Source organism: Protopterus annectens, chromosome 4.part0 (assembly GCF_019279795.1).
Source record: "Protopterus annectens isolate FY-2018-M chromosome 4.part0, PAN1.0, whole genome shotgun sequence".
NCBI lineage: Eukaryota > Metazoa > Chordata > Ceratodontiformes > Protopteridae > Protopterus > Protopterus annectens.
Window position 1 is genome coordinate 851537143 of NC_056733.1, and position 26457 is coordinate 851563599.

Consider the following 26457-nt stretch of genomic DNA (forward strand, 5'->3'; position numbering starts at 1 on the left):
CATATGGTGGGGAATACATCCCAAATGTTTTTCACTCTCCTGAACACTGTGGTAGACATCAGTACAGAGTGAAATCTAGAAAGAAAGGCATAGGCAGGCGGTTGAATCGCACACGTCACGTATCTGTATATGTGTGACATAGGTGTATATCTTTGTGAATACCACAGTGTGTGTGTGTGTGTGCGCGCGTGTGCGTGTGTGTGTGTGTGTGTGTGTGTGTGTGTGTGTGTGTGTGTGTGTGTGTGTGTGTGTGTGTGTGTGTGTGTGTATGGCTGTCCGGTCCCTGGAGTGAGGCTGTATTTTACCATAGTGAAATGCTAAGGCGCCCCCCCATAGATTCAATGCAATCTAGTATCCCTGTTGATGTTATCAATCTTAGAAGGGCATTTTAACCGGCTGTAAAATGTACACCCTGGGGTGAGGCTTGTTGTTACATAGCCTACTGATGAACCCCCCTCCCCACATTAACTCACTGCAATCTAGTATCCCTGTTGATGTCCTCGATCTTAGGCCATTCTGACTACCTGTACATGTGTAATCTCTGTGGTGCGTCTTGTAATTGCGTAGTACTATAATGATGATTTGCATATAGGCATGGGTTCTCATCCCAACACTGGCAACTGTGTGTGTGTGTGTGTGTGTGTGTGTATCAGCGTGTGTGTTACTGTCTGTGAATCCCTGAGTGTGTGGGTGTGTTACTGTGTCTGTGAATCCCCGAGTGTGTGGGTGTGTTACTGTGTCTGTGAATCCCTGAGTGTGTGGGTGTGTCTGTGGTTGTATCTTGTCATGAGAGCTGGTATTACTGCTTCCCAATGACAAGCCACTTTTTCCACTGGCCTTTACCCTTGTCATCTGCTATAACACACCTTTACCTCTTCCCCACTCCAGGTAACTATACCTGTGATGTCACCCACTATGGATGTGACGGCTTTGAACACAGTAGCTTACTACACTGCTATCATGCTCTTGGATCATTAGATCAGTAAACATAATTGAAACTTGGGAGATTAAAACTGTGATGTGGAAGTTACAAAGTGCATGCAGGTATTGTCATACAGACCTGTGAGTAGTCAACATTTACATATGGGACGCTAACCGCAAACACCTGAAAGAGGAAGGCAGAACATCAAGATCAACATGCAGTTACTGTTACACATGATACATACTGTCAAACATACCAAATGCATTCTAAAACTGTAATACATGGTATCTCTGTTGCCTGTCAGATACTACTCAACAATATTAATCTACAATTGTCTTCCTAGTATGTTCACCCTGTGCATCAGACCATATGAGCATGTCCCTGCACTGATGGTGTGGATGACAGGGATGTGGCACAGGCATCATCATATGCACAGGGTGATAATGTTTGCCAGAGGCCTAGGCTGCACCACTGGATGACATCATGTTTGTGTGGTTTAGGGCCTTTGATATCATTGGGTGTGTGTGGATGTTATGTGTGTGTGTGTTTAGGTGCCCTACATTTGTTTCTGGTGTGTGTGTGTGTATGTATGCACACAGGTCTGGCATTTTGCTGGCATACACTGGGGTATTATTGGCAGCTGCAGACTGTACAGGGCAGGTTTCACAGTTCACGGTGTCTGGCCACGGCCACGTGACCTGCGCCTGTCAGGGGTTGCACGGGCACTACCAGGCAGAGGTTCAGATAGGGTACTGTCTGATGACACATGTCCACTGGAACCATGTCCCTGTTGAGACCATCCAGGACCATGTGCACATGGCCTGCTGTGTCCTGGTGTGGACAGTACAGCACCAGCTCCACTGCTGCTGCTACCGCCACTATGGGAGCGTGCATGTGAAGTTGCATGTTCACATAGACCTTCAACAGGTGATGTAGCTGGCCTATGTCCATGTACCCAATGCCTCACTCCTACCAAATGCTCCAGCACAGACATTCCATGCTCGTGGATTGACATGCCATGATCAAGGACTCCCACCATGTCACCCAATCTTCTATCCAAAACATCTGCAAGATGATGGTGAGCATTTGCAATTGCCTGGATGTTGTCAGTTAAAGAATGAACAGCAGCCCTCTGAAGCCTCAGACATCTCTGTTGTGCCATTCAGCATGTGCTTGTGCCTCCATTACAGCCTGAAACATGTGTCTGGTGACACCAGCTGATGTGCTTTGTCTTGCAGGGACATGTTGGCCAGTGGTCCTCCTACAAGTAGCACTGGTCACATGCCTGTGTGGGACATCACCAGTCAGTTGGCTGGGATCATGGTGTGCTGGCTCAACTTCCATAGTCTCCACACTTCCCTGTTCCATGCTACCACCTGCCAACTGTCCTTCCTCTATGGCCACTGGTAATGGGGTAAGTGTAGGCAGGAGAACTGTGTGCGGGGATGAGGGGGATATAGGTGGAATGGCAACCAATGACACAGATTCAGCCCCTGACAACCCTGCCTGTGCCTCAATCATACTTTCATCATCACTGCTAGAGTCTGTGGGGACACTAACATCAGGTGGACAGTAGGAGGGCAATGCACCTACAGCAACACTTTTGAAGGGCAGGCAAGAACTGTACATTACAAGTTATACAGCCCAGCACAGCATGCACAAACACGCGCACACACACACACACACACACACACACACACACACACACACACACACACAGACACACAGACACACACACACACACACACACACATGCTATGGCACCCAACGACATGCAACATGCATGTGATATGGCAGATGGCATTCAGCTTAGACAATTATAGTGGTAGTTATCATACATTCCTGAGATGCATACAACAGCATGCATGTGTTACAGCAGAAGGCATGCACCTTACACAATTATAGTAATAGCATACATCCCTGTGTTGCACCATTTGTGTTAGTAGCTTATGCCCCATACTTGCAACACAATGCATGCACTATGCACCATTGCACCGCACTGCCATGTTTTGTCTAACATACCCCAAATGTTAACAGACCATCCCTGACCTTTGTACATCTGCCACTGATGCTTTGTGTTGGCCACTGCCCCTATGTGTGAGGAGGACATGTGCAGAGGGGTATGTTGACTGAATATTATGTTTGCCTGAGCCCTAGCTTGCATATCTCCCCCAAAGCAGTGCATATCTGTTCAACATTATTCTGCTTACCCCTGCACTGAGTCTACAGACAATGTGCATGTGGCTGTACACACATGTTTGACATGGTTGTCCCTACTTTGCAATGGTGCAACAGATCAGCACAGGTTAACAGTACACCAGCCTGATGTGTGGCATATGACCTTGACAATCACATGTAGTATGACATGTCTTCTGCTGACATGTTGAATGACATGCATACATGTGTAACACAATGGTGTCCTTTCAAATATACAATAAGGTAATGATGTCCTAATGCTGGGACGAGTTATACTAACATGGACCTTCAGCTGACACAATGCTGTCAGTCCACCCTACAAATATGCAGTGACATACTGCACATTGAGCTGATGTGCATAGCCATTGCAGGGCATCATGTGGCTTCACTATTGCTATACAGTGTGAGTTACAGACACAGTTCATAGTCATGACTGTGTTCAGATACAATACATATCTAATGTGGAATGTGACCCATGTCACTGAGGTGTATACACACTAAACCCTAATGTGGAATGTGTGACACAGGTCACTGTAGGGTATACAGATGACACTCCTGCACATCTGCAACCATATTACTGAAGTCTGCCAGCTATGCCCAGTCATGGCTAACTTAGCAGTACTCCATGTCCCACATGCCATCTGTGTACCTCATACACATGTGGAGCAAGCATGACAGTGATGTCTGACACCAGCAAGGTGAATGTACTGTATCTGTGGCCTGATGTGGTTGTATGTGTATATTGTGTAACACATGTATGTATTTGGATACTGTATAGATGAATGCTTTCATGTCATGACACACTGAAAATGTTCAAGACATGTTATGTGGTGGTTTGATGCCATACCTACACAAGCTGTGCACAAGCCTGTATGATGTTTAGTGTTTCACATCTGCATTATCACCATTACACAAAGGTCATAGTTGTATTGTGTCGAGCCAATGTACAACAGGGTGTACACACATGTACATCACTTCTGTGTGTGTCAGTTCATGTCTCTGGCCATCCTCCATGGCCATGTGTACACATGTTTTGTCCAATGGTTGTGATGGGCATCTATTTCACATGTCAGTGTTATCCCATATGACATACACCCATAGATGTCATATGCTCCACTGAGAACAGGGTTATGCAGACAAAGGGTGGTATGTTTGGGATGTGAGATATCATGTTTTGCAGGATAGTTGAGCAGTGTTGCAGTCAGCCCACTAAATGTCATGGACATGTCAGATAGCACATGACACTGTGTGACATTCATAGCAAGGGTATAATCCACAAGGGTGAATCTTGTGGGCTGGTCATACTCCAGCTCCAAAATGTTTAGAGTGTGTGCACACATATGCTCTCTGTATAGTACTGTTTGTATTCCCCACATGTGTAATGCTGATCTGTAGTACATGTCCCTACAGTGAACCACACCTCCACCATTGTATTCACAGCTCTCCACACATCTGGCAATAACAGTTTGTAAGGTTTAGTGTAGGTGTTTCATATAGTCTTCAATTATTCCACATGGGTAACCACTGTGATGCATTGTAGGTCTGCCCTGTATATATTAATCAGACCACCATACATTATGTGTACATGTGTTAAATGGCCACATGGCAGATAGCATGTAATTAGTATGATCTGTGCATTATCAAGCCTGGTAAATAATAACAATCTCACCTACAACAGGCTGCTGTCACTGCAAAATGCCAGAGGTACCTACATGGGAGTGTCACAGCAGTAAGATCATTATCCACACCTGTGTGATAGCTACAGGGTGCAATGTGCATGTTAGCACATAAGCCAGTACAATAGACTATACTATGGAGTATGCACATCTGTGCATACATAGAGTAGCAATCTATAGTATGTGGCATGTGTGCATACATGTCTTGCATATGATGTTACATTACATATTGTACAGTAGCACATGTAACTATATGATATTTAGTTGTGTTATATGTGCAGTAGTGACTTATCAGACAACTCCAGGCTCGGTGGTTGTGAGATACCCACCTCCACAATACCAGCTAAAGCTTGTGGGTGGATGTCTGCAGGTGTCCCCAGATTGGCCAGTAGCTCCTCGGTACATGTGAGTGTGGGCTGGGTGAGTGCCCCCCCCACCTGTTGCACCTTGTTCCCTGGCGATTGCATTAGCATGCTGTTTCACCCATCTAATGAGGTCAGTGAAGTGTTGGTGCACCTGCTGATAGGTGCGATTGTGGCCGTCAACATAGTTTACCCTCCTGTGGAGCTCCTCCCACTGGGCATCCCACTGCTGTGCATCCTGTTGCACATGGATGAAGAGTGTTTCATGGTTGTCAAGGAGGTATGGAATGAGGACCTCATCCTCCAAGCGGGTGCATGGTGGCAGCCTGGCATGCGGCATACCTGGAAATCAATGATGGAGACAGGTCACATTAACTCACATTGAAGTACAGAAGTACAGCTGAACATACATGTGTATCACATTTACTAGGATTACAAATATGTCTGTGCAAATCTACATGACACTAACACCACTGACATGTTTAACTCACACACATTTGACACTTACTGGTGATTTGATGTTATCACCATATATGTGTGTGTCAAGTGATGACATTGCTCATACTCCATGTGAATGTTGTTTTGATGTGGGCATGTCTGTTTGCCTGTACTGGTGCCCTTACCTATCAACACATGACTGGATGTGTTCACATTAATGCAACAGACCTTAATGCTGTGTATATGTCACATATATAGTCATACACAGCCTTAAGGGATGTGACCTGTGACCCTGCAGACTTGCTCATGGAAAGTTTTACATGTATTGTTTTGCCATATACATCTACATGGCACTGTACAGCTGTTTAGCATCCTGCCATGTATTACCTGTTTCGCACATGTGAAACACATGGGACAATGGCTAGCTTGATAGTATTTGCAGGGTTGGATATCAAGTATAGCATGTATGGTTATAGTGAATTAGCAGGCTATATGTCCTGGGCCATTTATGAGCCTAGGCTAAAAGGTTACCTAGCTGTAGCTAACAGACAGGTAAGTTTCAGTGGCTAGTTCAAGCAGTGCCACAGAACTGATCCACTGGGTTACTGATATATTTGCCATGCGGTCATCACACCATGTCTCAAAGAGGGTCAATGTGCAGCTTTGCTGGACAGGGATGCATAGTACGGCAGGAGTATGTAAAGTGTATGGGGCAGGGATCTGTCAGGCATGTTGTGATCCTTGTACTAGAAAGGTGGATGTCCATGAAGTATGTGTTTATTTGAAATCGGGATGTGTAAGTGTAGCATGTCCAACATCTCTGGGTTGGACATGGCTTTATTCAGGGTAGTTATCATGCTACATAGTGGAGCTAGGGATTAGGAAGACCGGTGTAGGCCATCTGAACATGGCCAATAACCCTTAAAGGAAATATGTGATCTATTATGGGTAACTTGTGTGTTGAGTATGGCTGAACAATGATCTCTATATTCATAGATGGCACCCTGTCATGATTAGTGGTGTCACTTATGACTACCTGACTGGTGTGATGAAGTAACTATCAAAGGAAAGACTACTGTCCAGCTGCATCCCATACACACACAATTTCCATTATGTTGACCGCTGCCTAGGTGGTAGTTCATGGGTACAGGGTTTTTAACATAGGGGATGGCAATGCAATACTTAGCTGTAAGATTGTGGCCATACATCACACACCACACATCTGACGCACAATGGCCCTTCTGTATGTTGACCGCAGTACTCATTGAGTCAACTATTGCTCCTAGTTCATAGTCATTTGCAAACCTCAATAGGCAGATGCCTTTTGTGTTAGTCTGTGTGGTATAGATAAAGAGGGGGAGTACCAGGAATTAACCCGGTATTACTGTAGCTGGCACTGGTTTGATATGTATGTATTAGTCAGACACCTTCTGTATTGTTGGTTCTGCCAGCAGTCCAGTTGCCAACTGCTCCTGTGACATAGGAATATACACCTAGTTTACTGAGTGTAGCTGGAACACAGTATGAGTGATGGTGTCCTAAGACCTGGCAAGGTCATGATATGCTGTGTGAATCAGCCTTACTGTCATCTACATCTGTAATGACTACATCAAATAAGTTGATCAAGGTTCATGGGCATACAGACCAGACTCAGCAGGGTAGTAGTGCACTATTTCCCATTATCAGTGGTGTCTCCCCCTTTGTGGGGTGTGATAACTGTTGCTGTGCACCATTCAGTGTGTACACAGCCTGACATGAAGCTATGAATGAACATGATGTGTATGTGGAGAGCAAATTGTTCTGCCATTTGTGTAGGATACACCCTAGGATGTTGACAGGTCCCATGAAAGCTGTATGTATGGCTTTAGAGAGTGCAGCATGTACCTGCATAGTTGTTATTACAGGGGCTCTGTAGTGTACATGGATATATAAATATATGTACCTGTTGGGGGGGAGTGGGTTTAATTTCTCCAAGACCCTATCTGGATGAACAGGTGCTATTTCTGTAGGTGCAGTACTTCTCATGCCATAGTGCTGTGAAGCCCGGCAGGTCTTGTTATTGCCATTATGATTCATGACACAGCCATAGAATGCTCTGTGGTTGGCCTCATAATATGTGGCTGATTAGTTTCAGAGTAGCTTTGTGTGGTTTTATATGGTGTATCTGCATCTTACTGAGGCTGACCAGGGATCACCTCCACTCATGTGTGTTCACTCCTGCAGCAGTTACTACCTTCTGTGGTACAGTTTAAGGCAGGGTACTGCCAGTTTGCCTTCTTGTTTGTGTTTGGTTGAATCTTGGCTCTGTTTCAATGGCACAATTACTGCACTTATGTGCATGCTTAAAGTGCATTTGTATAGGATTCAGCATTTGCATATGCATTGTCCATCTCCATGGGTGCCATGACAGTCACCACTTCACTCTTAAGAAGCATAACAATGGCTTTGGGAACTGACTATGTGTAGCATACTGTTAGCCCTGTTTGTGTGACTATGGTGAGACAGGTCAGTGAGGTTGATGAAATCCAACATGCATTGAGCACAGGTGTTGGTACATGAGGAGTCTTCCCATTTCATAATGGGATAGTCAAGAGTAGCCATTATTATGGTTTTCTGTCTCAAACCTAATATTCCCCATTACAGCACAATATGACAGTTGGGAATTCTGAGGCAGGGTGGGTGATCTGTCGCAAAGTGCAATTTGGATTCCACTTTGGCACAAAGGTAGTTGCTCAGCATAATGCATCCAAAGTTATGCAAGTGCAACTAGCATGGGGGTGTACATATCCTTCAGGAATATGGACACACCTGCGGCCCATGTGTTCCAATAAAGTGTAATGGGCAAGAGGTGAGCTATGTGTTATAACATGGTCATGCAGGTGTGCTCTCCGGAGCGTTGAACCATATCTCAGTCACTGCACAGATATGTTCTCCATGTTAAGGATTGACGTAAGTGAGTCCATACTGAGTTTCTGAAATGTATCAATGAATAGCGAGACCTGCAGTTTATTGCTGGGCTGTCCCTGTTACAGCAGTGGACTTTCACTTGAACTTTGCATAATGAAGGCACTATAGGGGAAGCATGAGCCCTAGCCGGTATCCAGATTCCCAGGGGTGACAGGTGCAGGCCCTGTCTGGCAAAGCATCATGGTCTGTCAACCATGTTATCCCAGACAGAGAGATACTGGATACCATTTGAATTGCACCAGTACATTAGACAATTGTGGAATACAATCTTTTTGTCCCTGTACTGCAGTATCATTCTGGCCAATGGCAGAATGCTACCCAGGCCTTGGGACATACCTGCGTAGGCTACAAGACCTGACAGTTCCTACATGTGTGTTTCCATGCAGTCCAGGCTACTGCATCACAGGTCCTGCACAACAACATGGAATATGCCAGAGCCATGTGTATAGTTCAAAAGGTGGTTTGAGTGTATGGGTATGTGGCTAATCATGGCAGACAGGCAGATGACAGTATGTTTGCCCTCGTATAGCTTGGTGTGTAACATAGTGCTAGAGTTTACATTCACAAATGAGTACTGTTGGGCATGTTTTTGGCCACATGTTCTGAGGTGTGGCACAATTATGCAAACTATGTCATACAGTTTGTGTATTTTGTTGTCTGTCTATTCCAGCTTGGGAGGTCACTTGCTTGGCCAGATACTTAGAAGCCTCTGTGAATGTGTGATGTCTGGTAGTATGTGTGGGTATCCTTACTGTGTACTGGTAAGGGTATGTGTTGATTGTGATGATGAGACACATGTGTTAACCTGCACCTCATGAATGTCCAGTCCAGTCATGGCTATAGACTGGACTACCTTCCAGCTTACCTCTGTAGCAGCATCCCAGACAATGTGTGGGGCGGGGTGGGGTGTGGTGTTAGGTGGGTTTGGCAGTGTACATGGCATAGAGATTACATTCCCCCAAGATGGCCACATACACAAAGCTGACATTAATAAACACCAGTAGCTGACTAGTGGACATGCATGTATGAGCATTCAGTACTACAAGTACCAAGTACTGTATTTAGTTTACTTATTGCTTATGAAGATGTTTTAGACAGTGATGCTCACAAGTAAATATTTGTGTTATGGACGTGACAACACTGGCTATTGCAGAAACATAGTAGCTACCTTTAGCAGCTATCCTCCTCTGAGGAGCACATCACATCCTGATAGCTGATTACAGATGATGCAAGTGTCTACAGGTCTGTATCCTTTTCTGGGTATATACTCAGATACCCACCAGAACCATGAGCTCTGTTGGGCACAGACACCCACTCCCCAAACAGAGTTGTGTATCAATAGACTCTGCTGCCACTATCAACATGATCAGGATATAATCAGAAAGTGTAAGCCATCACCTATGAAGCAGCTATTACACATGGGCATCAGTCTCCTACATATTACACTCCTACTTCAGATGTTACACTGGAGTTAAAGATGATATGCAACCTGTTTCATTACCAGTACTGTACACAACCTTACATACAGTATTTGCAAGTGGGTGTTAGGTTGGCAATGAGAGGTTAGGCTACACAACCCTGAAAGTTCAACCAGTGTGTCTCTCCTCTCAATATCCACTCCATGTAGGTGTGCACATATTCATTTGGCCCAAACCTGTAACAAGGGTCACTACACATTTGCATAACATGTACACATGCACAGCTGTTATTGCTTGCAAACGATACTGAAGAGGTGGATATTATAGCAATAACCCACGCCTGGGTGTGGGTAATGCTGGATTTACCCACGGTTGGCGTGGTTTGGTCCCGAGGGTGAAGCCCGAGGGACCAAACAAAGCCAACCGTGGGTAATTTCAGCATTACCCACACCCAGAAGTGGGTTATTGCTATTATACCATGACATTATTTAAGAAAAGAAACTATTACTTTTCTTAAATAATGGCATAGTATAATGCCTGTTTACTGCCCTTCCACAGATGTCTGGCATCCGCGGAAGTTCTGATGTACTGCGCGCCTGCGCAGTACATCAGAAGTGTGGGCAAAAACGGAGAAAGCAAGATCTCCATTGCTTTTTTACTGTTTCGCTGTGTTAAATGGGTTTAACATAGCGAGACAATAAAAAGCAATGGAGATCTTGCTTTCTCGTTGCTTTTTTAAAACCTGTCTCGCTATGTTAAATGGGTTTAGCATAGCGAGACAGCTTTAAAATAAGCAACAGAGATCTCCGTTGCTTATTTTAAAGCTGTCTCACTATGTTAAACCCATTTAACATAGCGAGACAGTGTTTTAAAAGTAGAGTTATACTAATGGAAAAAAGTCCGGGCGACCGGACCTTTTTCCATTAGTATAACTCGATTTACAATGTGCACGCTGGCCAATCAGCGTGCACGTTTTGGGGGGGTCATGGTATAATACATGTGTTATGTGCATGGATAGTTACCTAGCTCTTCCAATTACCTTTGATATCATGCTGCTAAACTGTCAGATGAATACAAGTCATATGTATCCTGTTATTGAGTATTGTAATTACCAATAGTCATACTAATGTTTGCATAACATGACAGAAATGCTATGTAAAATGGAATACAGATCTGCCTAAAATACTGTACATTACACAGTTACTGGCACAAAATCCCACGATGCAAACCATATTTGCACAGTAAGCCCACCTTTGACATGTTCATCTTACTTATACACCCATACATATGTCTACTGTTACAATATATCGACATATACTATCCCCTATTATAGCACATACTTGTTGGACCAACCCTGACACTGACAGTGGCTGGAAGAGAATTGGTGAGTTCCAGACCCATATATATCATCCCTTGTGGTGTATGAGGAGTTTGCCTTGTGACCTACAGCAGTACACACATAGAATACTACAAGCATTACTGCTCAACAATACATTGCTACAAGATAGCTATTTCCACTATATGCATTGATTACACTGTAATTACTGTGGTGGTGGTGCTGCGGTGGCATTGTTACCTCACAGCAAGACGTTCTCCCGTTCGATTCTCAGCTAGAGCGTCTTCTGTGTGGAGGCATGCATGAATGGGCATGCCTTCGTTGAAGGTTGTGCGTTAGGGCTAGCAACTCGGCACGTAAAAATCCATTGCTAATCATTAGCTGACCGGAGTTCCGTTGTGGAGACCCCTAACCAGGATAAGCCGAAAGACACAACAACAACATTGATTACACTGTAATTATTACAGAACAGGTACTACATACACAGACATACTAAATGTTATATATACCTTCTTAGTAATTGGAGGTGTTATTGATTGGTATATTATTCATTTTCAGTTTGTGTTTCAATCTGCTGTTGGGTACTTTGTACAGTTCTGCAGGTAGATACAGATGGTTTGAATGTGTGACAAGGCATCCTTTTATAGTTAGAGATCAGTAGCATGTGCTATCCTGATCACCAGTTGGGTGTTCCAAAGTAGTTAATTACATGCACTTCAGCTGTGCAGCTACTGCCTTAGCCAATACCATGGCAACAGTGGAGTATAACTGAGTACGCTACTTGGGTGTTGTCCCTTTGCCTTACTTGTGAGGAAGACAGACTGGAAGTATTGTCTGAAATCTATTGCAACAGCTGTATGGCGACAAACACTAATATATTGTGTGTAATGCCTAGAGGATTTGGTCTAAATGTGAGTACTGCTGTTATATTTCTGAACATTGCTACTTGTGCAGGGTTTGTCAGTACCTAATACATCTGCATATGTTTCAGTCTGGCCAGGATGTTTGACCAGCTCAAGGCTGCATGGCTATGCATATAATGTTAGGGGGTTTACAGTGTGCTCACCAGACATCTTTAGTTTGGTGTAAATGTGTATCATACTGCGCTGATAATCAGTATTCGGTAACACTTCCTAGTGTAATTACTTTTCAACCCTCTGAAACAGGATAAGTTCAAACAAACCATGTAACATCAGCAGCTGTTCCATTTTATAACAGCAACTATTTCACATAGGGCCATGTTAGTGTGTCTGTGTCCAGGTATGTTAAGGTTAAAGCAGATGTCGTACAGTGGGTGAATAATTGGTTATGGTATGACAGTATGTTTTGTTGTAATTAGTTTGGGTGTGGGGGAGATGTTGGTGGGTGTACATAGCAGATGCAGGTGAGTAGGAACCACTTTTATACGTATTCTATTTGTGTGTGGGGGTTCTTTCCCTATGTGAACACCTATCCCTTAGTGGACTACTACTATGGTAATTGCAGGCTGATTCACTAAGGCACTGTTAAATGCTTCCTGTATAGCATGCAGGTACTGTTAGTCCTTGAATCCTTTTGGCAATACATCAGAATGTAATAAAGTTTTGCTAAATTAAATCTGTCTGTGTATTTCTGTCATGGATATTTGCAGGCATTGTAGTGTGTTGGTGACTGTGTCCATAGAACATATTTGTAATAGTGTATTGGAATATACTCTTCATATGTTATATTCATATTGTTTGGGGGGCAGAATGTATGATTGCTATGGTCCATGTTATACTCAGATTTAAACACTTCAGATGCTGTATACACACATGTATGTATGTATGTATGTGTATATATACACACACATATATATATATATATATATATATATATATATATATATATATATGTGTATATGTATATGTATATAGATACATATATAGATATATAATATATATTATTGCATATGTTTATATGTAGCTCCATAGATGTGTAGTTGTTTTTAACCTATCTATATATCGACATATATATGTATATCTCTATATATCGACATGTGTCTATGCATCTCTCTCCCTCTCTCTCTCTCTCTCTCTATATATATATATATATATATATATATATATAGCATACACCTTTCATTGGGTCCATGGTGGTTTGTCCTATTTCCACACAATCCTCCCTTTTGTGTTTTAACCTGTCTGAATACACAACTGGCATAGGTACATCTCAGGTAGCGTAGTGGTAGTTTACTCTGAGGATAGTGTACATGGTTGTGGGTTCTAATCCTGGAAGAGGGTTATTATTTTACCTCTCAGAGAAAGCACTGGTAGAGAAAGTGTGAATAATGCACATTTAAGTGGTTGTAAGCAGGTTTGCCCATGGTCTGCGTGACGTTAAGCAAAGGTTAAACCTGTGAAGCTCTTCTCTGTTTAACCGTGTTTAAGCACTGCTTACCGTCGTGTAAATCCGCGCAAAACCACTTACAACTGCTTAAAAGTGCTTTAATCAACCTGCATCCAACAACCCTTATTCTGGCCCTCAAAATAAACAGCCCTTGAACCCGGGAACATGAACACCACAGTCACTGACTTTACCACTAAGGCATCTGAGATATGTACAAATGTTATTGTGTTTAGAATATACATTTTACTACGGGCATTCCACACTACTGAAAACAAATGTGACAGTCAGTCGGTGTGCATATGTATGATACATGTTAATGTTCATATGTTTGTGGAATTAGGTGTTGCAATGTGACGTGACAAGGTACATTATGGATGAGAATGGTTCTTGTTTTGTTTCCTTTTTATATTGTCCCCATACTCCATGTATACCCCTCCAGTTCACTTATTGAACCTCCAACCCAGGTTCTCTTTGATGCATAATTTCATTACCCATCATTCCTCCCCCACCCCAATCTCCACATACACAACAACCATCCCTTCTATGATGAATTAGGTTAATATTAATAGTTATAATACCAGAGCTGCATGTGTTTTGTGTACACTTCAATTCCTTTGGATTGCTTCTGTGTCACAAAGTGTGTTCATAGATGTTTATAGGTTCATAGGTTCATAGGTTCGTACTAGGCTATCTGCCCTAGGGCATTTATAAGCCTAGCCAGAGTGTATGTGGCTTACACCACCCCTTAGGATGAGAATACTACATACACCCTTTTAGGGTTTAGTTTACTATGCCTCTGTCTAGTAGCGACACAGAGATGACCCCCGGGGTAAACCTACGATCTCCCATCCACTCGTCGAGATTTCTCTTGAATAGAGTCAGTGAGGGGCTCTGCCTAACATGGACTGGAATTCTGTTCCAGAGTGTAGGGAGCCTCTGGGTTATGAATCTGTCCCTCCAGCACGTTCTATTTATTTCTGTGTTGAGGTTTAAGTCACTTGTTCCCGTGGCTCTGATGGATTTGGATTTTCTGAGGTGGAGCATGTCCATTAATTCAGGATTGGACATGGCCTTGTACGTCAGGCACAGATCACCTCTGAGTAGGCAGTATGCGACTGAATAGAGCTGGAGTTTTTTCAGTCGGGCAGCATATGACATATGTTTAAGACCCTTTATCCTCTTGGTGAGGAACTTTTGGGGTCTTTCCAACTGCTGCAGGTGCCAGGTGAGATACATCCCAAACGGGGCATTGTACTCAATCATTGGCCTGATTAGAGAAGAGTACAGGGGCACAATGACCTCTCTTGATCTAGATGTGAAACCCTTCATGATAAGGTGGGCAATATAGAAGGTCTTCCTAACCACTTTGGCAATGTGAGTGTCAAATGAGAGGTTACTGTCAACCTGGGTCCCTAGGTCCCTGATTACCTCTTCCGTACTTAATGGATTACCGCCTATGTGGTAATTTGTCGGTACCTTGTTTTTCCCAAAGGGTATGACTATACATTTTTTGGCATTTAGCTTAAGGCCATGGCTGTGGCACCAATTATCCGTTTCTATGAGGCCTCTCTGAAGGATGTTTGTGTCCGCTGGAGTATCAATTATGGCGCCCAGTTTGCAGTCATCTGCGAACTTTGTCAGCCACAATCCTCCTATGTTTCCCTGTACCTCGGAAAAATAAATGCCGAACAAGAGGGGTCCCAGGACTGAGCCCTGTGGGACACCGCTTGTGACTGGCTTAGTGTCTGACATAGCTCCAGCAACTCTGACCCTGTGGGTTCTGTCCTTGAGCCAGTTTGCAACCCATCTTGTGACATATGGGTTTACATTTAAGCTGGTGAGTTTGTCTATGATGCCCGAGTGGGGTATTGTGTCAAAGGCTTTTGCAAGGTCAAGGTAGGCTGTGTGAACTGCCTTACCCTCATCAATGGCCTTAGTGACTGTTTCAAAAAAGTCGACCAAGTTCAAAAGGCAGGATCTGCCCTTGACAAAGCCAAATTGGGTAGGATCCAATGTCTGTAGGTCCCCAATGTCTTTGTTTATGAGTTCCATAATGATCCTCTCCATAGCTTTGCAGACCAGGCTCGTCAAGCTTATGGGCGGTAATTTCCAGGGTCCGTAGAAGCACCGCCTTTGTGAAGTGGGACCACTGTTGCCATACGCCACTCTTTGGGTACGTATCCTGTAGTAAGGTTAAGATTAAACAGCAGCCTTATGTGTGGGTTTAGTTCCTCTTGGAGTTCATGTAGCACACAGCCCGGGACACCATCCGGTCCCATTGATGTTGTGTTTTTAGCTTTAGAGAGGGCGGCTCTCACCTGGGCATCTGAGATGTTAGGGAGGCTACACTCTGCTGGGATAGTTATTTCTCCTTTTGGGGGAGGGAGGAGAATTTGCACTGAACCTGTCTGCCAGAATGTTGGCAATGTCAGTGGGTTCAGTGTATTTTGTGTCATTTTGGACTAACTCTGAGCATATCTGGGAGTTTCCACCCAGGTTTCTAACATAGCTAAAGAAGGCCTTGTGATTGTCTTTTGTATCTTTTGCGATTTTTCTCTCAAAGTTGGCCTTGGATGATTTTATGAGTGATCGTAGTTTTTGCTAGTACTGATCAGAGATGCCTTCCCTTTTAGGATTTTGCTCTGTCATGTAGTAGCTTCCTCCTCCTGTTGTAAAGTTTGTTTATGGCTGGGGTCCACCAGACTGGGCACCTGCCTTTGGGGGAATGGGTCTTGGTTTTATTTGGGATTGCATGATCCATGCATTCTTGAAGGTGCCCATAGAAGGCATTTGCAAAGGATTCAGCAGTGTGGGTTGTGGTTTCCACTGGCCCAGGGGCCTTGAAAGATACCACTTCAGTCTTAAGAAGTGTGACGTTTGCTTTTGAGAAGTTCTTCACTGTGGTCTTTTGTGCAGGGAGTGGGGGTGGGATGTGGATTTCCAGTGAGATTAATTTATGGTCTGATCTTACCAAAGAGGGATGTACTTCCGGTGTGGAGCATTTTGTCCCCATGTTTGTGATGATCAGGTCTAGTATATTGTCTCCTCTTGTGGGAATGGTGACTAGTTGTTCCATTGCATTTGAGTTTATGAATTCTAGGAACCTTTGGGCTAGGGTGTTGGGGCTTGAGTAATGTTCCCAGTCTATGTTTGGGTAGTTGAAGTCTCCCAAAATGATGGTATTTGGAGAGACATTCATACTCTCCAGTGTCTTCAGAAAGGCTGTGTGGGGTTCCTGAGTTTGAGTGGGTGGTCTGTAGCATGCTACAAACTGTAAGGCAGTTTTGCCTATGGTTAGTTGCACCTGGATAGTCTCCGATGCTTCGTGCGTTGCCACTAACCTGGAGGTGTGGGTATCTTTGATGAAAATGGATACTCCCCCTCCTTTTGTGGGTCGGTCCAAGTTTTGGGGCCGGAAAGCATGATATGAGGTAAAACCTGATAGTGCTGGGGTGCTCTCAGGAGCCTTGAACCAGGTTTCAGTCACTGCACAGACATCGATGTTCTCCATACTGAGGAGGGCTTCGAGGGCATGCATCTTGAGGTTTAGACTTCTGGCATTGAGAAGCATTACCCTTAGTTTTTTTCCACTTGTGTTTTCTAGGGAGGTAGGTTTGTCATTTGAGCCTTGCCTAAAAAGGCACTATGGGGTGGCAAGAGCCTTGGCCAATATCCGGAAGCCCAGGGTGACAGGTGCAAGCCATCCCTTGCAGAGTGGCTTGTCAAGCATGTCATCCCAAGCAGACAGACATTGGATCCCCTTAGAATGACACCAGTAATTAAGCCAATTATTAAAACTGATCATTTTGTCTTTGTACTGTGGCATCATTCTTGGTGAGGGTAAGATGCTGCTCAGGGTCAGGGTCATACCGGCCTGGGCTACATAATCAGAGAGCTCCTCTATGTCTCTTTTCATGTAGTCCAGGGAGGTACGTCTCAGGTTGTTCACACCGGCATGTACAATGACTGAGTCATATTTGTACTTGCTGTGGAGTGACCTGAGTGCTTGTGTTATGTGGCGGATTCTAGCTCCCGACAGGCAGCTTACTATGACCCTCTCCTTGTTCAGTCTGGTGAGCGGGACGTCAGTGTGCCTGACTATGGAGTCACCTATTACAAGTGTGTCTGGCATGTTGTTTGGCCTTAAGGGCTGTGACTGTTTAGCACACTGACTTTGTGAACTATGTGTTGCATGTGCTATGTCTTGAGGTGGTGGTTGCTTGGGTGTCTGCTTTGGAGGCCTCTGTTGTTTTGGTAGATTTTTAATCAGTGTCTCCGAGTATGTTTTTGTGTGTTTATGTGTTTGGTTTGCAGTTGTGATAGTTCTTATGTGAGACTGGGTTTGTGGTGTGTGTGGTTACCTTCTCCTCCTGACTGGTCTTGCCAGTACTGAATTGACAGAGCTCAGCCTCCAGTTTGGCTATATAGTTGCATCTCTCGCATATATTTGTATTTGTTGGGAGGAGGAGAGGGTTGTCTGTGTACATGAGGCAATTGTAACATTGCCTCAAGATTCCCAGATTCACCAGCTGAACAGGAGAGGACGCCAGCAACTGACCCTTCGACATGCTAGAAATAGTGAAAAAGATTGCTGTGTAACTGAGTCAGAAAGGACCTATAGGGAAATGGGTACTCAACAGAATTTAGGTGAATGAAGTACTTTCGTTTGTTTAAGAGTGCTTTACCTGTATAAAAAATGCTTTAGGAGGAAGTGCTGAGCTTTTCAGATAGAGTATAGGCTGTTTAGATTGCAAGTAGAACAGTTCTAAGGGAAAATTGAAGAGCAGACTTGGCGGAGCCAGAAAAACTTTAACCTTGTTTAACCAAGTTTAACCTTGTTTAACCGGCGCTGCGCTATGCATCACAAAAGCCGTGCAAACGCGGATTTTAAGCAGTGAACTACAAAAGAGCTAGGAATGGTCCCAAACAACCAATTACTAACAGCTTCTTGTGCTGAGGTCACTTCCCCCAAGGATAGGTAGGCTGCTCAAGGCTCCCCACTCTCACTGGTGAGCAAAGAAACTTCCTTCTATCCAAGTAGGGTAATGGACAACACAAGAACTACACCACAGCCCAGAATACAGCAATGCCTGTATACTGGTCTAAACTAGTCGAGAAAGGCGGGAAAACAAGGATTATTTTTTTGTTTTTTTGGGGTTTTTTTTGTAGAAATACACAGAAAATGCAGAGACAGTGATAAATTAGTTACACAGGCTAGCACACTTTAGTGGGCAGCCTCCACAGTTCAATTAAACAAACAAACAAGCAAACTTTCGACTAAATTCGACTAAATGTAACTTTAAGTGCAGATTTAAAAATAAATGCAGTAATCAGTAAAAAAACAGTTCAGTCTAGTTCAAAGTAAGCAGCAGAAGCTATTTTCAGTGAAAAAAAACAAAGATACTTAAATCCAGAAGGTAGTCGTTTTTTCGAGTTCCTTGCTGCTAGGACCACTCTGTAAACCCACGTGGAGCTTGTCTGAGCAGTATAGCCAGAAAAAAACGTCCAGAGGCGGATTCTAAGCAGTGAACTACAAAAGAGCTAGGAATGGTCCCAAACAACCAATTACTAACAGCTTCTTGTGCTGAGGTCACTTCCCCCAAGGATAGGTAGGCTGCTCAAGGCTCCCCACTCCCACTGGTGAGCAAAGAAACTTCCTTCTATCCAAGTAAGGTAATGGACAACACAGGAACTACACCACAGCCCAGAATACAGCAATGCCTGTATACTGGTCTAAACTAGTCAAGAAAGGCGGGAAAACAAGGATTATTTTTGTTTTTTTTGTAGAAATACACAGAAAATGCAGAGACAGTGATAAATTAGTTACACAGGCTAGCACACTTTAGTGGGCAGCCTCCACAGTTCAATTAAACAAACAAACAAGCAAACTTTCGACTAAATCTGACTAAATGTAACTTTAAGTGCAGATTTTAAAATAAATGCAGTAATCAGTAAAAAACAGTTCAGGCTAGTTCAAAGTAAGCAGCAGAAGCTATTTTCAGTGAAAAAAAAGCAAAGATACTTAAATCCAGAAGGTAGTCGCTTTTTCGAGTTCCTATGGCTATAGATGTACTTGTAATATATATATTTCTATCTATGTGCAGACATCACTGACGTATATATATATATATATATATATATATATATATATATATATATATATATATATTTCATATTAATTTGTAACTGTTATACATATGTAGACTTGTATATGTTGATTCACAAACTACAGTACATTACAATGTACTGTACATATGTACACAAAGTCACTGTCCCATTTGTGGAATGCCTATAGTATAAGGTGTAGTCTAAAGACCATGAAACATGTATACTGCTCAGATGGCTTAGTGGTAAGTCCCATGACTGTTGTGTACATGGTCCAGGGTTCAACAGCTGCGATGCTTTAAAAATGTGTTTTACTCCAGAATAAGGCTCATTTAAGCAGTTGTAAGCATGTTTAAAAGTGTTTGTGGAACATTAAAGCAGTAGTTAAACACAGTTAAACAAACTTTAAAACGTATAACCTGTGCACGCAAACACGGCCACATCTGCTAACTACTCAAGATATATACATTTCAGTGAAGTAACATCTCACTATGTGCTTACATAACATTCCATTCTCTGTTGACTTTACTCTCCAGCACACATGGGTTTATATGGGTGTTTCAAATGTTTATTATACTGAAGAATACTACCTATATATGCAAGCTGTGATTAAGGTATACTTTTTAACATGATAAACATCCCTCACTTTATTGGGATTTGAACCTCAAATGCACAGATACTATGCAAATGCTGTAACCATTACACTATTGACATTAACATTGCTTCTGTCTATTTCGTATTTAGATGATTTCTATGTGTAAGCTAGAATAAGCAAAGGGTGGAGGCGCCCACACCCACTGAGCTTCACTTACTCTAGAAATAAAAACATGACAAATGAAATGAAAGACTATAAATGACATTCCTAACTACATTAGGCAAAGCCCCTCACTGACACACTTCAAGGGAAACCTTGATGTGTGAATGGGTAACAGAATACACCCCTGGAATCATGTGTCCCAGAACATACAGCCAAGGGGTGGGGGAGCCCCTCCAGTTTTATAGCTGCAAGGCCTGTTGGGGAAATGGAATGGTGTTGATTGTTCACGTTAACATGCCCTCTTTAGATCATTGAGTGCCCCAATCACCCTCCACCACCCCAGTCTTCAACAGCTTCTGGCAGCTCTGCCTGGTATCACTTCATTGGCTATGCTTGACAGAGGCTCAGTTACTTCATCAATGGTGCAGAGAAAGCCAACACACTGTAGCTATGCTGCTAATTGCCCTTAGGCAGATAACCTACTACCTATCTGTGAACCTATAAAATGCAGGCCATCACAGCCATAATATGTGAATAAACAGAGCTTTCAGATCACAATATACAGTGAAAAAATCACCATCTAGTCAGAAAACAGTTAAGTACAGCAAGAACATACCGAAAACTGATACTTAATCACTCCAAAAACCTATCTTGGAAGCTAGAAGACTTGTATGAGTTCAAGGCTTTCTATTGCTTACCAGTAGGTTACCTACAGGAAAGATGAGAAACAAGCACAGATGGGAAACATGCATGCAACAACAGGTTTTCTATTGCTTACCAGTAGGTTACCTACAGGAAAGGTGAGAAACAAGCACAGATGGGAAACATGCATGCAACAATACCATACTGGCTTATGTGTCAGCCTTAAGCTTTTTAATACTGGCCAAGGCTATTGGCACCCCCATGGTGCCTTTTTTAGGACAGTCTCAAAGGTGAATCCCACCTCCGTAAACAGCACAATAGCAGAATCAATGAGGATTATGCTACTCAATGTCAGGGGTTGTGATTACAACATGCATGCACTCACAGCACTCCTCAGTATGGACAACGTCAACATCTGTGCAGTAACTGAGACCTGTTTTAAGGCTCCTGAGAGCACACCAGCACTACCAGACTACAACCCATACCACACATTTTGGCCACAGAACATGGACTGACACAGACATGGAGGGGGTATATCCATAGTCATCAGGGATACCTGCACCTCTAGGTTAGTGGGGCAGCATGATACCTCTGAGATCATCCATGTGCAGCTAACATCAGCCACAACTGCAATGCAAACTGTGGCCTGCTACAGATCACCTTCCATGACCCAGGACCACTGCTCCACCTACCTGGAGATAGTGGAAAACATGACAGTCCTACCACACACCCTGGTATTGGTCGATGTCAACTACCCTAACATTAACTGGGAAACTTACTCAAGTACTCACTTACAGGCCCAGTGCTTCCTGGAATTTATCACCTCATATGCCCTGTATCAGATGGTAAACTCCCTAACGAGGGGTGGAAACATACTAGAAGTGGTAATCACAAACATGGGTGACAGGTGCACTACAGCAGAGATAAACCGGTCACTGGTTAGATCTGACCATGAACTATTCACTGTTTCCACACCCAACCATCTCTCCCACCCATGGAAACCACAGCGTATACATTTCCTACAGCTCCCACTACTAGAGACAGGGATGGGGGGGGGGTTCACAGCTCCCATGCTCAAGATACAGACATATTTACAAATGCACTCTATAAGCACCTACAAGGATGTATGGATCGTGCCATCATTGGTAAACCAAGACTCACTCCTCCTAGACAAGGACACCAGTCTGGTGGACCCCTGCAATAAACAGGCTATACCACAGAAGTAGGACAGTAGTCCAGAAACACAGCAAATCCCAAGAAGGGCAGACATCCGTGACCAGTATTAGTAGGAAACTTAGGTCCCTCATGAAGTCATCCAAGGCTAACATCAACAGGAACATAGGCAAGGGTTCTAAAGATAACCACAAAGCCTTCTTTGGCTATGTCAAGGATCTAAGTGGTAACACACAGATTTTCACTGTGCTGGTGCAATATATTACCAAATATACTGACCCTACTGATTTCGCCAAAATCCTTGCAGAGACATTCAGTGCAAACTTCACCCCCTAAAGAGCTCTCAACAATACCCAAATAGTACAGTATCCCAGACAACAAAACACAGCATCAATTGACGTAGATGGTGTCCTAGACTGCATCTTGCAAACACTAGAAGACAAACTGACCACCACCCCCCAGCTAATTAAGATTTTCAACCTCAGCCTCTCCACAGGCTACATGCCCATACAATGACGCGTGGCAAAGGTTATTCCACTCCACCAAGGTGGAAACACAACTGACCATGGTAACTACCACCCCATAAGCCTGACTAGCCTGGTCTGCAAAGCTATGGAGCGCATCCTCATGACACTTATTAACAAAGACATTGGTAACCTCCAAACACTTGACCCAACCCAGGTCAGCTTGGTTGAGTGCAGTTCATGCCTACTGAACCTGTTTGACTTACAGACACTCACCAAGACGTTAGATGAGGGGAGAGGTGGTTCACACATACTACCTGGACCTCACCAAGGCTTTTGACATCATTCCCCACTCAGGTATTATTGATAAACTCACCAGCCTGTACATAAACCCATACATCACAGGATGGGTTGCCAATGGGCTTACACACAGAACCCACATGGTACGACTAGTGGCCCCAGGTCCAACTATTAACCAGTCACAACTGGTGTCCCACAGGACTCAGTCTTGGGACCCCTACTGTTTGGCATATACTTCTCTGTGGTACAGGCAAACACAGCTGGACTACAGCAGACCATGTTTGGCAATGACTGCAAACTGGGAGCCATAATTGACAGTCCAGCTGACACAGACATCCTTCAAGGGGCCTCACAGAACCAACACAGGGTGTCAAAGTCATGGTCTCCGGCTAAGTGCCACAAACTGAATGGTCATTCCAATCATAGAGAATAATAACCCATTTGGGATGCACTTCAGAAGACACTTCCAACAGCTGTCAGATTCACGAATGTACCTCGCCAAGAGGATTACTGGCCTCAAATATATCTCCTATGCAGCCAGACTGAATAAACTCCTGCTTTACTCAGTGGCATCTTGTTTACTCAAAGATGATCTCTGCTGGCCAAAAAAGCCATGTTGAACTCAGGCTTAATGGATATGCTCCACCTATGGGAATCCATGTCACAGTGAGCCACACACTGTAGTGAGCTGAACCTTGCTACAACAATAACTGGAATATGCTGGAGGGACAGCTTCCTGTCACATACATTCCCCATACTTTGGAACAACATCCCTAACTACATTATACAGAGCCCCTCACTAACACTCTTCAAGAGAAACCTTGAAGAGTGGATGGGGAACAGTAGATACACCCCAGGGATCCCGCCATTGGCTCTGCTCCACAGAGGGACAGTTAATGAATCAATGGGGTGGCATAAGCTGACACATTTTACCTAGGCTTATAAATGCCCTTGGGCAGTTAGCCAAGTGCCTACATATGAACCTATACATACAGTATCATGCTGATAGCTTAATTTACTGTTCAGATGTTAACTTACCTTGTGCCAGTAGCAGTTGTGTGTGCAATAGTTGAGGGCTGCCTATGTTGGATGCACACAATAGACTACCTATACATGACAATTTACAGGTAGTCTTGTGTGTGTGCCATCCATTTTTACTGTGTGTGCAGGTGGAGAAAGGAGTCAGTCCCTAGATGCCTACACTGTCAGTGTGTGTGCTATACATTCCCTCCTTGCCAAGGCATGGGCATACTGGGTACACCTCCATCTGCCTACTGGGGCTGGCTCAGAGTGTTCGTGGTATGAGTACCTCTGTGCATGTGAGGCCCTTGGCAATGGTGGTGGGCTGTGAAGGCCTTCACCATTCTGTCCCTGCTGCAGCTGTTTCTACAGGATCATATTGTGTAGCATGGCACATACTATGAAGATGTGGGCACATGTGCCTCGAGAGTACTGCAAAGCTCCACCAGATATGTCCAAGCAATGGAACCATGATTTAAGCATCCCAAACACATGCTCTATGATGATTCTGGTTTGTGCGTGTGCCTCGTTATGGCATTCCTGCATGGGTGTGTGTGCATTTCTGATGGGAGTCATTATCCACGGTACCAGTGCATAGCCAGCATCCTCCACCAGGTGGCCATATGGGATGTCCCTCCTGGCAAATACCTGATACAGCTGTGAGGCATGTCAGATGTGGGAGTTGTGATAGCTTCCATTGCTTCCAGCACATACATCCATGATAATGCCCTGGGCATTGCACATGACCTGGCAGTTGATGGAGGGGAATCCCTTGCAGTTTATGTAGCGCCTACCCTGCTCACTGGGTGGTGACTTGATGTGTATGTGTGTGCAGTCTATTGCACCCAGTACCTCTGGGTATTCTGCCACATGGTGGAAGAGACACATATTGCTGGCCATCTCCTCTTTTGTTTGGAGGAAGTATATGTGCTCATTGGCAGGTGGTAACATGGCATACAGGAACTGGTGAAGTACCCTGGATGCTGATGCCTGTGAGATCCCCATGATATCCCCAGTTGGCCTTTGAAAGATACCTGTAGCTAGTATTCTCAGGCTTACACATACCTTTATATCCACTGGGATGGGTTCCCCTCTGTTTGTTCTGGCTCTGAGGTGTGGCTGGCACAGCTCCACAAGTTGCTGTAGGGTGTCCCGGTCCACCCTGCAATGCTCTACTATCTCCAGATCATGTAACCACTGGTAGGTTACCCTGGATCTGAACATTCCTCCTCCTCTAGTGCCTGAATTGGCTGTGTGCATTATCCTCCACACCACCTTCAGACTCCAACATATGCTGGTGAATCAAAGCTATGGCAGCCCCTAACATGTACATATTAAAAGTTCCCCATCTGTATACACCAATGGTGCAGAGTGTATGGGAATACACAAGTGTGTGTGAGGTGCTTTCACACTTTATACTATTGTGCTATGGATGCTGCTGATGTCATTGGGTGCGTATAAGCAATTCCAGCTGCAGGGTATCTTAATTACGGGTTTTACAGCAAGAAGTTCTCCTGTTCGATTCTTGACTGAAGCGCTTTCTGTGTGGAGTCTGCATGTCCTCCCTGCTGTCGACTGGCCTCCGAAAGACATGCATGAATGGGCGTGCCTTTGCTGAAGGTTGGGCATCGTGCTAGCAACTCGGCGCCATAAAAAAACTCTACTGCCAATCATTAACGGACCGGAGTTCCGCTGTGGCAACCCCTAACCGGGAAAAGCTGAAAAGACAAACAACAACAGTGAGTACTGCAAGTGTGGGGCCTTTAGTGTGGAGTTATGCTTGCCTGTCTTGATTAATCTGTTGCCCTTTAATTCACTTTTAAACCTGGATCCCCTACCATTATCAGGCATGCATCCACCTGCCATCTTTCTAGATTTGTACTTTCCCTACCCAGTCATGTGTTGCAAAATGTGTCTTGTAGCTGATATACTGCAAATCTGCTTTGGTCTGCTGTGACACTTTACTGTTTTCTTTGCAGTACAGCCCCTCCCCTTTCCTGTTCTGCAGGTAGCTGCTTACAGCCTTGTTAGCTGTTTTCAATGGCCCACTGTAGGTTTCTAGGTGTTAGTCATTTGTACTCCAATTTCCCTGCTGCAGCATTTCCTTATTACTTTCCTATATCCTTCCTGTTTCAGCTCCAGTGCAGACCGCTCAAACCCATTTATTGGGTTTAAGCACGTTTTCATCTCCGTTCACATGCATACTTGGTTACCTTGTGTACTCTCAGCTAAGCAAAGCTATAGCCAGTTCAACACACCCCTATCCTGCAGCTTTACTTAGCTACAGGCATACCGGTTTAGCAATGCTCCAATG